Source organism: Bos indicus x Bos taurus, chromosome X (genome assembly GCF_003369695.1).
Source record: "Bos indicus x Bos taurus breed Angus x Brahman F1 hybrid chromosome X, Bos_hybrid_MaternalHap_v2.0, whole genome shotgun sequence".
Lineage (NCBI taxonomy): Eukaryota > Metazoa > Chordata > Mammalia > Artiodactyla > Bovidae > Bos > Bos indicus x Bos taurus.
In genome coordinates, this window is record NC_040105.1 from 55111401 (window position 1) to 55123826 (window position 12426).

Genomic DNA, 12426 nt, shown 5'->3' on the forward strand with positions numbered 1-12426 from the left:
GACATAGCTTAGGTTCCACTCCCCATTCTATAATTTAGTTTTAAAAGCTGAAATTTTTTTCCTCATTACAAAGTTAATTCATCTTAATTTCATGAAAGTTGGAAAATTCCCCCCAAAATAAATGAATCAAAAATCACACATGATCCCCCTACCAAGAATAACTATGTTTGAAAAAAAAAATGTGTGTGTGTGTGTGTATTCTAGCCATTTTTCTTTTCAAATATAAACATACATAACCCAGACACAGATGGCACAGATGAGCCCCTTCCCCCAGAATAGTTCCTAAAATCCATGACCACTTTATTGTTAAACAAACACAACACAGGCACCTTGCTGTTCCTCAGAGTGTTTTAGGGTACTTCTCATGGTTGTCATGGGCTTCCCTGGTGGCTCAGATGGTAAAGAATGCTCCTGCAATGCAAGAGACCTGGGTTCAATCCCTGGGTTGGGAAGGTCCCCTGGAGGAGGGCATGGCAACCCAGTCTAGTATTCTTGCCTGGAGAATCCCCTCGGACAGAGGAACCTGGCAGGCTGCAGTCCATGAAGTTACAAAGAGTCGGATACAACAGAACGACTAAATATAGCACACTACACAGGGCTGTCATGGAATTTTTGCTACTTCTTTTCTGTACAAGTGCACAGGCATAGCACAAAACTTGGGTGTCAAATCCAGACCAAGTTCTCTATCAAGTGTTGATGAAGGGAACAATGCAGGTTTGTTTTATTTATCTGTTTAGCCATGAAAGAGCTGCAGCCTAGGCTAGCAAGCCCTGTGTGGAGATCTTTATACAAGAATAAGATACTAAAGGTTGTAATCTTTTTTTTTTTCTAATTCATTTAGTTTTTTACTTTACAATATCGTATTGGTTTTGCCATACATTGACATGAATCTGCCATGGGTGTACATGTGTTCCCCATCCTGAACCCCCCTCCCACCTCCCTCCCCATACCATCCCTCTGGGTCATCCCAGTGCACCAGCCCCAAGCACCCTATATCATGCATTGAACCTGGATTGGCAATTCATTTCTCATATGATAATTCACATGTTTCAATGCCATTCTCCCATATCATCCTGCCCTCACCCTAGCCCACAGAGTCCAAAAGACTATTCTATACATCTGTGTCTCTTTTGCCGTCTCGCATACAGGGTTGTCGTTACCATCTTTCTAAATTCCATATATATGCGTTAGTATACTGTATTGGTGTTTTTTTTTTTTTTTCTGGCTTACTTCACTCTGTATAATAGGCTCCAGTTTCATCCACCACATTAGAACTGAATCAAATGTATTCTTTTTAATGGCTGAGTAATATTCCATTGTGTATATGTACCACAGTTTTCTAATCCATTCATCTGATGATGGACATCTAGGTTGCCTCCATGTCGTGGAAGCATTATTATTATAAACAGTGCTGTGATGAATATTGGGGTACACGTGTCTCTTTCAACTCTGGTTTCCTCAGTGTGTATGCCCAACAATGGGATTGCTGGGTCATATGGCAGTTCTATTTCCAGTTTTTTAAGGAATCTCCACACTGTTCTCCATAGTGGCTATACTAGTTTGCATTCCCACAAACAGTGTAAGAGGGTTCCCTTTCCTCCACACCTTCTCCAGCATTTATTGCTTGTAGACTTTTGGATAGCAGCCATTCTGACTGGCATGAGATGGTACCTCATTGTGGATTTGATTTGCATTTCTCTGACAATGAGTGATGTTGAGCATGTTTTCATATGTTTGTTAGCCATCTGTATGTTTTCTTTGGAGAAATGTCTGTTTAGTTCTTTGGCCTATTTTTTGGGTCGTTTATTTTTCTGGAACTGAGCTGTAGGATCTGCTTGTATAATTTTGAGATTAATTCTTTGTCAGTTGCTTCATTTGCTATTATTTTCTCCCATTCCGAAGGCTGTCTTTTCACCTTGCTTATAGTTTCCTTCATTGTGCAAAAGCTTTTAATTTTAATTAGGTCCCATTTGTTTATTTTTGCTTTTATTTCCAATATTCTGGGAGGTGGGTCATAGAGGATCCTGCCGTGGTTTATGTTGGAGAGTGTTTTGCCTGTTTTCCTCTAGGAGTTTTATAGTTTCTGGTCTTACATTTAGATCTTTAATCCATTTTTAGTGTATTTTTGTGTATGGTGTTAGAAAGTGATCTAGTTTCATTCTGAGTGGTTGACCAGTTTTCCCAGCACCACTTGTTAAAGAGATTGTTTTTTCTCCATTGTATATTCTTGCCTACTTTGTCAAAGATAAGGTATCCATAGGTGCGTGGGTTTATCTCTGGGCTTTCTATTTTGTTCCATTGATCTATATTACTGTCTTTGTGCCAGTACCATACTGTCTTGATGACTATGGCTTTGTAGTAGAGATTGAAGTCAGGCAGGTTGATTTCTCCAGTTCCATTCTTCTTTCTCAAGATTGCTTTGGCTATTCGAGGTTTTTTTGTATTTCCATACAAATTGTGAAATTATTTGTTCTAGCTCTGTGAAAAATACCGTTGGTAGCTTGATAGGGATTGCACTGAATCTACTGATTGCTTTGGGTAGTATACTCATTTTCACTAAGTTGATTCTTCCAATCCATGAACACAGTATATTTCTCCATCTATTAGTGTCCTCTTTGATTCCTTTCACCAGTGTTTTATAGTTTTCTATATATCGGTCTTTTGTTTCTTTAGGTAGATGTATTCCTAAGTATTTTATTCTTTTCGTTGCAATGGTGAATGGAATTGTTTCCTTAATTTCTCTTTCTGTTTTCTCATTGTTAGTGTATAGGAATGCAAGGGATTTCTGTGTGTTGATTTTATATCCTGCACCTTTATATCCTGCACCTTTACTGCACCTTTACTAGCTCTAGTAATTTTCTGGTGGAGTCTTTAGGGTTTTCTATGTAGAGGATCATGTCATCTGCAAACAGTGAGAGTTTTACTTCTTCTTTTCCAATCTAGATTCCTTTTATTTCTTTTTCTGCTCTGATTGCTGTGGCCAAAATTTACAATACTATGTTGAATAGTAGTGATGAGAGTGAGCACCCTTGTCTTGTTCCTGACTTTAGGGGAAATGCTTTCAATTTTTCACCATTGAGGATAATGTTTGCTCAGGGTTTGTCATATATAGCTTTTATTATGTTGAGGTATGTTCCTTCTATTCCTGCTTTCTGGAGGGCTTTTATCATAAATGGATGTTGAATTTTGTCAAAGGCTTTCTCTGCACCTATTGAGATAATCATATCATTTTTATTTTTCAATTTGTTAATGTGGTGTATCCAATTGATTGATTTGTGGATACTGAAGAATCCTTGCATCCCTGGGATAGAGCCCACTTGGTCATGATGTATGATCTTTTTAATATGTTGTTGGATTCTGATTGCTAGAATTTTGTTAAGGATTTTTGCATCTATGTTTGTCAGTGATATTGGCCTATAGTTTTCTTTTTTTGTGTGTGGCATCTTTGGTATTAGGGTGATGGTGGCCTCATAGAATGAGTTTGGAAGTTTACCTTCCTCTGCAATTTTCTGGAAGAGTTTGAGTAGGGTAGGTGTGAGCTCTTCTCTAAATTGTGTAGAATTCAGCTGTGAAGTCGTCTGGTCCTGGGCTTTTGCTTGTTGGAAGATTTCTGATTAACAGTTTTAATTTCTGTGCTTGTGATGGGTCTGTTAAGATTTTCTATTTCTTGCTGGTTCAGTTTTGGAAAGTTGTACTTTTCTAAGAATTTGTCCATGTCTTCCAAGTTGTCCATTTTATTTGCATATAGTTGCTAATAATAGTCTCTTATGATCCTTTGTATTTCTGTGTTGTCTGTTGTGATCTCTCCATTTTCATTTCTAATTTTGTTGATTTGATTTTGCACCCTTTGTGTCTTGATAAGTCTGACTAATGGTATGTCAATTTTATTTATCTTCTCAAAGAATCAGATATTGGGTTTGTTGATTTTTGCTATGGTTTCTTTTGCATTTATTTCTGCCTTAATTTTTAAGATTTATTTCCTTCCACTAACCCTGGGGTTCTTCATTTCTTCCTTTCCTAGTTGCTTTAGGTGTAGAGTTAGGTTATTTATTTGATTTTTTTCTTGTTTCTTGAGGTAAGCCTGTATTGCTATGAACCTTCCCCTTAGCACTGCTTTTACAGTGTCCCACAGGTTTGGGGTTGTTGTGTTTTCATTTTCATTCATTTCTATGCATATTTTTTTTTCATTTCTTCTGTGATTTGTTTGTTATTCAGCAGCGTATTGTTCAGCCTCCATATGTTGGAAGTTTTAGTAGTTTTTCTCCTGTAATTGAGATCTAACCTTACTGCTTTGTGGTCAGAAAAGATGCTTGGAATATTTCAATTTCTTTGAATTTACCAAGGCTAGATTTATGGCCCAGGATGTGATCTATCCTGGAGAAGGTTCCGTGTGCACTTGAGAAAAAGGTGAAATTCATTGTTTTGGGGTGAAATGTCCTATAGATATCAATTAGGTCTAACTGGTCTATTGTATCATTTAAAGTTTGTATTTCCTTGTTAATTTTCTGTTTAGTTGATCTATCCATAGGTGTGAGTGGGGTATTAAAGTCTCCCACTATTATTGTGTTATTATTAATACCCCTTTCATACTTGTTAGCATTTGTCTTACATATTGCGGTGCTCCTATGTTGGGTACATATATATTTATAATTGTTATATCTTCTTCTTGGATTGATCCTTTGATCATTATGTATTGTCCATCTTTGTCTCTTTTCACGGCCTTTGTTTTAAAGTCTATTTTATCGGATATGAGTATTGCTACTCCTGCTTTCTTTTGGTCTTTATTTGCATGGAATATCTTTTTCCAGCCCTTTGCCTTCAGTCTGTATGTGTCCCTTGTTTCAAGGTGGGTCCCTTGTAGACAACATATGTAGGGGTCTTGTTTTTGTATCCATTCAGGCAGTCTTTGTCTTTTGGTTGGGGCATTCAACCCATTTACATTTAAGGTAATTATTGATGAGTATGATCCTGTTGCCATTTACTTTATTGTTTTAGGTTCGAGTTTATACACCCTTTGTGTTTTTCCTGTCTAGAGAAGATCCTTTAGCATTTGTTGGAGAGCTGGTTTGGTGGTGCTGAATTCTCTCAGCTGTTATCCTTATGGGAATCCCCTTATGTGTTATTTGTTGTTTTTCCCTTGCTGCTTTCAATATTTGTTCTTTGTGTTCGATCTTTGTTAATTTGATTACTATGCGTCTTGGGGTGTTTCAACTTGGGTTTATCCCATTTGGGACTCTCTGGGTTTCTTGGACTTGGGTGATTATTTCCTTCCTTCCCCATTTTAGGGAAGTTTTTGACTATTATCTCCTCAAGTATTTTCTCATGGTCTTTCTTTTTGTCTTCTTCTTCTGGGACTCCTATGATTTGAATGTTGAGGCGTTTAACATTGTTCCAGAGGTCTCTGAGGTTGTCCTTAGTTCTTTTAATTCTTTTTTCTTTTTTCCTCTCTGTTTCATTTATTTCTACCATTCTATCTTCTACCTCACTTATCCTATCTTCTGGCTCCATTATTCTACTGTTTGTTCCCTCCAGAGTATTTTTTATCTGGTTTATTGCATTATTCATTATATATTGACTGTTTTTTATTTCTTCTAGATCCTTGTTAAACCTTTCTTGCATCTTCTTGATTGTTGTCTCCATGCTATTTATTTGTAACTCCAATTTGTTTTCAAGGTTTTGGGTCATTTTCACTATCATTATTTGGAATTCTTTATCAGGTAGATTCCCTATCTCTTCCTCTTTTGTTTGGTTTGGTGGGCATTTATCCTGTTCCTTTGCCTGCTAGGTATTTCTCTGCCTTTTCATCTTGTTCATATTGCTGTGTTTGGTGGCTCAGACGGTAAAGCATTTGCCTGCAATGTGGGAGACCTGGGTTCGATCCCTGGGTGGGGAAGATCCCCTGGAGAAGGAAATGGCAACCCACTCTAGTACTCTTGCCTGGAAAATTCCATGGACAGAGGAGCCTTGTTGGCTACAGTCCATGGGGTCGCAAAGAGTCAGACGCGACTGAGCGACTTCATTTCACTTCACTTCACTTCTGTATTCTGGCAGTTTGTGGTTCCTCTTTATTGTGGAGGTTCCTCACTGTGGGTGGGGTTGGACAGGTGGCTTGTCAAGGTTTCCTCTTTAGGGAATCTTGTGTCAGTGTTCTGGTCGGTGGAGCTGGATTTCTTCTCTCTGGAGTGAAATGAAATGTCCAGTAATGAGTTTTGAGATGTCAGTGGGTTTGGTGTGACTTTGGGCAGCTTGTATATTGAAGCTCAGGGCTATGTTCCTGTGTTGCTGGAGAATTTGCATGGTATATCTTGCTCTGGAACTTGTTGGCCCTTGGGTGGTGCTTGGTTTCAGGGTAGGTATGGAGGCGTTTGATGAGCTCCTATCGATTAATGATCCCTGGATTCAGGATTTCTCAGGTGTTCTCAGGATTTGGACTTAAGCCTCCTGCCTCTGGTTTTCAGTCTTATTCTTACAGTAGCCTCAAGACTTCTTCATCTATACAGCGCCGATGATAAAACATCTAGGTTAATGATGAAAAGTTTCTCCACAGTGAGGGACACCCGTAGAGGTACACAGAGTTACATGGAGAAGAGAAGAGGGAGGAGGGAGATAGAGGTGACCAGGACGAGAAGAGGGGGAATTAAAAGGGGAGAGAGCAAGCTAGCCATTAATCATTTCCCTGTGTGCTCTCCACAGTCAGGATCCCTCAGAGATGTTCACAGAGTTACACAGAAAAGAGAAGAGGGAGGAAGGAGACAGAGGTGGCCAGGAGGACAAAATGGGGAATCACAAGGAGAGAGACAGATCTAGCCAGTAATCCGTTCCCTAAATGTTCTCCACAGCGTAGAACACACAAAGAGATTCACAGAGTTGGGTAGATAAGCAAAGGGGGAGGGGGGAGATAGAGGTGACCTGGTGGAGAGAAAGGAGAATCAAAAGGGGCAGAGAGCAATCAGGCCAGTGATCTCACTCCCAAGTAAAAATGGGTACTGAAGATTGGGTTCTTAAAGGTACAAAGTTGATAACAAACATCAAAAAGCAAAGATTAAAAATCTAGAGTAGAGGTTAGATTCTCAAATATACAATATCAAAAAAAAAAAAGGTCACAAAAATTATAAAATATATATATATATATATATGTGAAGTTTGCTTTAAAAATATGGTCTTTTTTTGCAAAGTAATAGTAGGTTATAAAAATGAAAATTAAAGGAGTAATAGGGGACTTAAAAATTTTTTTAATTTAATTTAAAAAATGATAATAGTAAAAATGTATCTAGGGCTTTCTCTGGAGCTCTTGCGGACAGTGTGGGGTCAGTTCATTTTCAGACAGTTCCTTGGTCGAACTTGTACTTCTCAAGGTCTATAGCCCCCTTCCTATGTAGTCAGTGCTAACTACAGGGTTTTAATCTATTGCACCTGTCACTTTCAAAGTGGTTCCCTCTATTTTAGCTTCTTATGTTTGCTGGTCTCTTCAGTGTCTAATTTCCGCCCCGACACAAGCAGGGTGGTGGTGGTCACTTTTTTTTAGGCTCAATTGTTCTTTCGTGCTGTGGGGAGGGAGGAACAATGCAAACAAATATCACTGGCATGTGCTCACAGTGATTCAGCCACACTGCATTTGCCCCCGCTCACAGCGTGTGTGCTTTCCCAGTCTACACTGTTCATGCTCTAGGTTGCTCTGCCGGGAACTGTCTGATGCGGGCCCTGGTTTGCATGCACTTCCCAGGTCTAAGCCACTCAGGTTCAGGTTCTCGGGTACTCCACAAAGGCAGACTTGGTTGGGCCTGTGTTTTGTGCCCATCCCAGGTCCAAGCAGCTCAGATGACCAGGTGCTTGGCGAGCACAGTTGCCCCCAGTTGAAGGCTGTGACTTATTGCCTCCCCTGACCCAGCCACTCAGTTTTCTGGGTGTACAATGGGCGCGCCTTCTCAGGTGTGCCGTGTGTCTCTTCTGGGGAGCTGATCTCTGACCTCGACCCTCCTGGTGGATGTCAACCATCCAGAATCCCAAGAAGTCTTGGTTAGCAATGAAGTCTGCTTGCAGTTTGGTATAGGATGCCTCTCTGGGGTCGTGATTGCCCCCTTCCAGCTCTGGCTGCCCTCGCCTGCCTGTCTCTAGCAGGGGATGTGCCTGCGGCAGCTGGCTAGTTCTACTCAGTCCTTTGTTCTGTGAGCGGGCCTGGTGGTGTCTTAGGTTAGGGCTTTTCATGGGATAGCTATCCCACAGTCTGGGTTGCTATCTCAAGCTAGTTCCCTCAGATTGCCCTCGGGGCCTTCAGGCCCGGTCCTTACCCTAAGCAATGCAGCCCCTGCTTGCTAGTGGGGGATGTGAGCGTCTGGGCTGCTGCTCTGCTGGGAGTTGCTGTTAGGCACATAATCTGTGGGTTTTAATTATTTATTTATTTTTCCTCCTGGTTATTTTCCCCTCTGAGATTCCAAGGCTCACCACAGACCCGCTGGAGAAAGTGTGTTCTGGTGTTTGGAAACTTCTCTCTTTTTTAAGACTCCCTTCCCGGGACAGATCTCCATCCCTACCTCTTTTGTCTCTCTCTTTATCTTTTATATTTTGTCCTACCTCCTTTCGAAGACAATGCCTTTCTGGGTGCCTGATGTCCTCTGCCAGCGTTCAGAATTTGTTTTGTGGAATTTGCTTGGCGTTCAAATGTTCTTTTGATGAATTTGGTGGGGAGAAAGTGGTCTCCCTGTCCTATTCCTCCACCATCTTAGGACCGCCCCCTGCAGGCTTGTTTTAGTTGGTTTGGCTTTTCATCTCTTAATTCCCATACAGACTTTCTAGTCACCAAGCACTGAGGCTGGCAGGGGAGGGAGAACAATCAATTCAGAGGGGTTCACCTTTGTTAAATCACACAATTGCAATATATTAGCTAAAAGTAGGCTGGCCTGCTACTACCTTGTTTTTCAGAAACTTCTCTGTTTTTTCTGGATCCTTTTTAAGCTGCCATGTGTGACTCTCATGTGCTCTTCTGAGCATAGTGATTTTTCAACTGGTAAGCAAGGACATCACCACTCTGGACTCAGGAAATGGAACCCTGTTATTCATTCCCCTTCTATCTTTTTACCCCAGAATGTGCCCTTATCAATTTTATACAGTGCCCAAAAGACAAGGCCATTTATTGAAGAGTACCAGATAATGTGAGGCAATGAACACAATTTACAACTACTGTACAGTTCAGATCTTTGCTAGGTTTCATTGCTAGAAAAGTTCCCTAATGCAGGCTGACTCCAAATTGGCCTAGGAAAGTCCCTCCACCCCTCACTCTCCATCACTACCAAAAACCTGAGTTTGCAGTTTCAAATCATGGATAAAATGATTCCCACTATGGATAGGAGAAGGCAATGGCACCCCACTCCAGTACTCTTGTCTGGAAAAATCTCATGAGCCTGTTAGGCTGCAGTCCATGGGGTCGCTAAGAGTCAGACACGACTGAGCGACTTCACTTTCACCTTTCACTTTCATGCATTGGAGAAGGCAGTGGCAACCTACTCCAGTGTTCTTGCCTGGAGAATCCCAGGGATGGGGAAGCCTGGTGGGCTGCCGTCTATGGGGTCGCACAGGGTCGGACACGACTGAAGCGACTTAGCAGCAGCAGCAGCAGCACCATGGATAAGGTAAAGCTGCTCCCATGACTCAATCTCTAAAAAGTACTTAAGAGTGTCTCAAATTTATATTCCTAGAATCAAAGATATGAACCTTAATGGAATGGATCAAAGGACTAAAATGTGATGGGTTGGATATAGAAATTGTCTCCTTTTACTCCAAAGTTCATGATTTATGTTAAGATGAAGAAGAACATGACAGTATCTTGCAGTGAATTCGGTGTTCCACCTTTTCCCAGGATAGTGAACATAAGGAATCGAGAAGCCCATCCATGGTCTAAGAAGACTTAACACCTCACCCCTGTGTAATCCTACATAGCAGTGTGAAAAAGCAGTCCAGGACCTCTCGAACCTTAAACCTCTCTGGGGCCAGTGCTGAAGGTATAGAGGACTTGAAACAGAGTTCATATCAATTCTCTTTTTGCCCTTTGTCTAACCACTCAAAATTAGACCTCATTTCTTGGTATTACAAACACATAAATTGACTGCAAAATCATTCTTAGTAAGGGTTACCAGTGATAGCATCATGCTCCCTAGTGGACATTTTAGGGATTAGCCCAGTCTATCTAAATAGATGCATCCTGTTTAAAGCAAGGAAAAACCCTTCCCAGGAATATTTTGCTGCCCTAGAGCACCCTGCTGTCTAAGTCTATTAACAATTATCTTTTTCTTTATTAAATTGCTTAATTAATTTCTAAATTAAACCTTAATATATTAGATATGAATAAAGACCTTCTATCATCTCAGTCAATAATATTTCGAGTCTTTAAGCTGTGTTCTTTCATCTAGCTTTAACCTGATAGGTAAAATAGGAAAGTATTTGCATTTATCTAGTACATATATCCTTTCAATTGGAGCTCTCAGTGTTGGGAAGACAAATGATAAAACAAGAAATCTCAACAAAATGTAGTGGGTTGTTTTTTTGTGTGTGTGATAGTGGGGATTCAGTGGGCTCTGCCAGCATGTAGTAAACTAACCTAGTTTAGCAGGGATGAGAGATTCTCAGAGAAAGTCCCATGTAACTTAGCACCTGAAGGGTGAACAGGGCCTAGCCAGGAGAAGTAGTGGGAGGGTATTCTTCCAGAAAGGGAAGAGCTAGTGTGGGGTTCTAGATGATTTTAGGAACAAGAACTTGTTCATTATGTCTGGAACATAGTTTGAGCATGTAGAGAAGAAGAAAGGACCTCCAAGTGAATGTCATGGGGTAAGAAAAAGCCAGATTATAGAGGGTCTGATATGACTTGTTCAGGAATTTGAGGAGAGGAGACATGACATCAACTTATCTAAAGAGTAGAAAATTATTTGTAAAGGGAGAGAAGATTGTGATAGTAGTTCAGGTGAGAAATGATGGCGATCTGAACTAGGGTACTGACCATATTGATAGATGTGGACACATTTTAGAAATTTATAGGATTTAATGGGGCATGAGTTGATTAACTGGATATAGGGGATTAGAGAGGTAGATATCATGGATATATTTAAAGATATCTGTCTAAAACAACTGAGATGATGGTACCACTCCCTTGGTGGAATCTAATAGAGGGAAAGCATTAGTTATGGAAAACTGAGCAATGAGAGTAGTTTTACAACTGTTTCTGGTAGCCAAGAGACATTAACTTAGACATATCCAAAAGTCCAGAGATACGTAGACATGCAGCTTAGCAAAGAAGAATGAGCTGGAGGTGTAGATCCTGGAATCATCAGTAGATGGACAATAAGTGAAGCGGTAGTAAAGGTCATATAGGAGAGAGTATACAAAGAGGACAATGAAAATCTCCCTGAAGAATATCAACATTTAAGGGTGGGTGCAGGACTTCCAAAAGAGTTGTATGAGGATCTTGGTTGGACCCACTCCCTACTGAAATAACATTTAATTGGTGACAAATTACACACACACATATTTAAAGTCCCTAAAAACTGTCATAAGGGCATACAGCAAATGGGTAAACATTTGTTCAAAAAAAAATCTACTAAATCTCTGTAAAAATAGAATTTGGTATTTGAGCTATAACCTGTTCCAATCTCCCTCAGCTCTATGTGAAAAGCTCTCCTCCAAGTATGGGTGTGCCCAAGAAGACCGTGGCTCATTATCCTCGCAGCTCCTAGTCTAGGGCTATATTTTCACCTCTGGGGGAAGGCACCAATGTCTTTTATTCCATCACAGCCCTATGTTGCCAAATCACTACTCTAGGCAAGCCAGGGCTAAAGAACTGATCTTCTTGGCCCAAGTTCATTTCTAGGGTGAAGTTTCTACATGGAGATAGGAAAGGTGAAATAACCAGGTGCTACCGTCTCCCTTGAATGCCCAGTGGAGTGTTACTATAGAAGTATCCTACTATATCCACCAGTTCAGGTCAAAAACTACAATGAGATACCAGTCAGAATGGCCATCATGAAAAAGGCTACAAACAATAAATGCTGGGGAGGGTGTGGAGAAAAGGGAACCCTCTTGCACTGTTGATGGGAATGTAAATTGATACAGCCACTATGGAAGACGGTATGGAGATTCCTTAAAAACTAGGAATAAAACCACTGTATGGCTCAGCAATCCCACTCCTAGGCATATACCCTGAGGAAACCAAAATTGAAAAAGACACATATATAATTGTCTGAAGTTTCTGCTTGGGTACAGAAGCAGGCTGTAAGCAGCACAGCAGCTGTGCCTGAAGGGAATGAATTTATTTGGAAAAGAACCTGGAAACATTTATATCTAAGGGCATTTTTGGAAAAACAATGAGGATCTTAATGGTGAACAATTAAGAAGGGCCTGGTAGCTCCAGGATGCCATTAGCAACAGAGGAACAACACTATA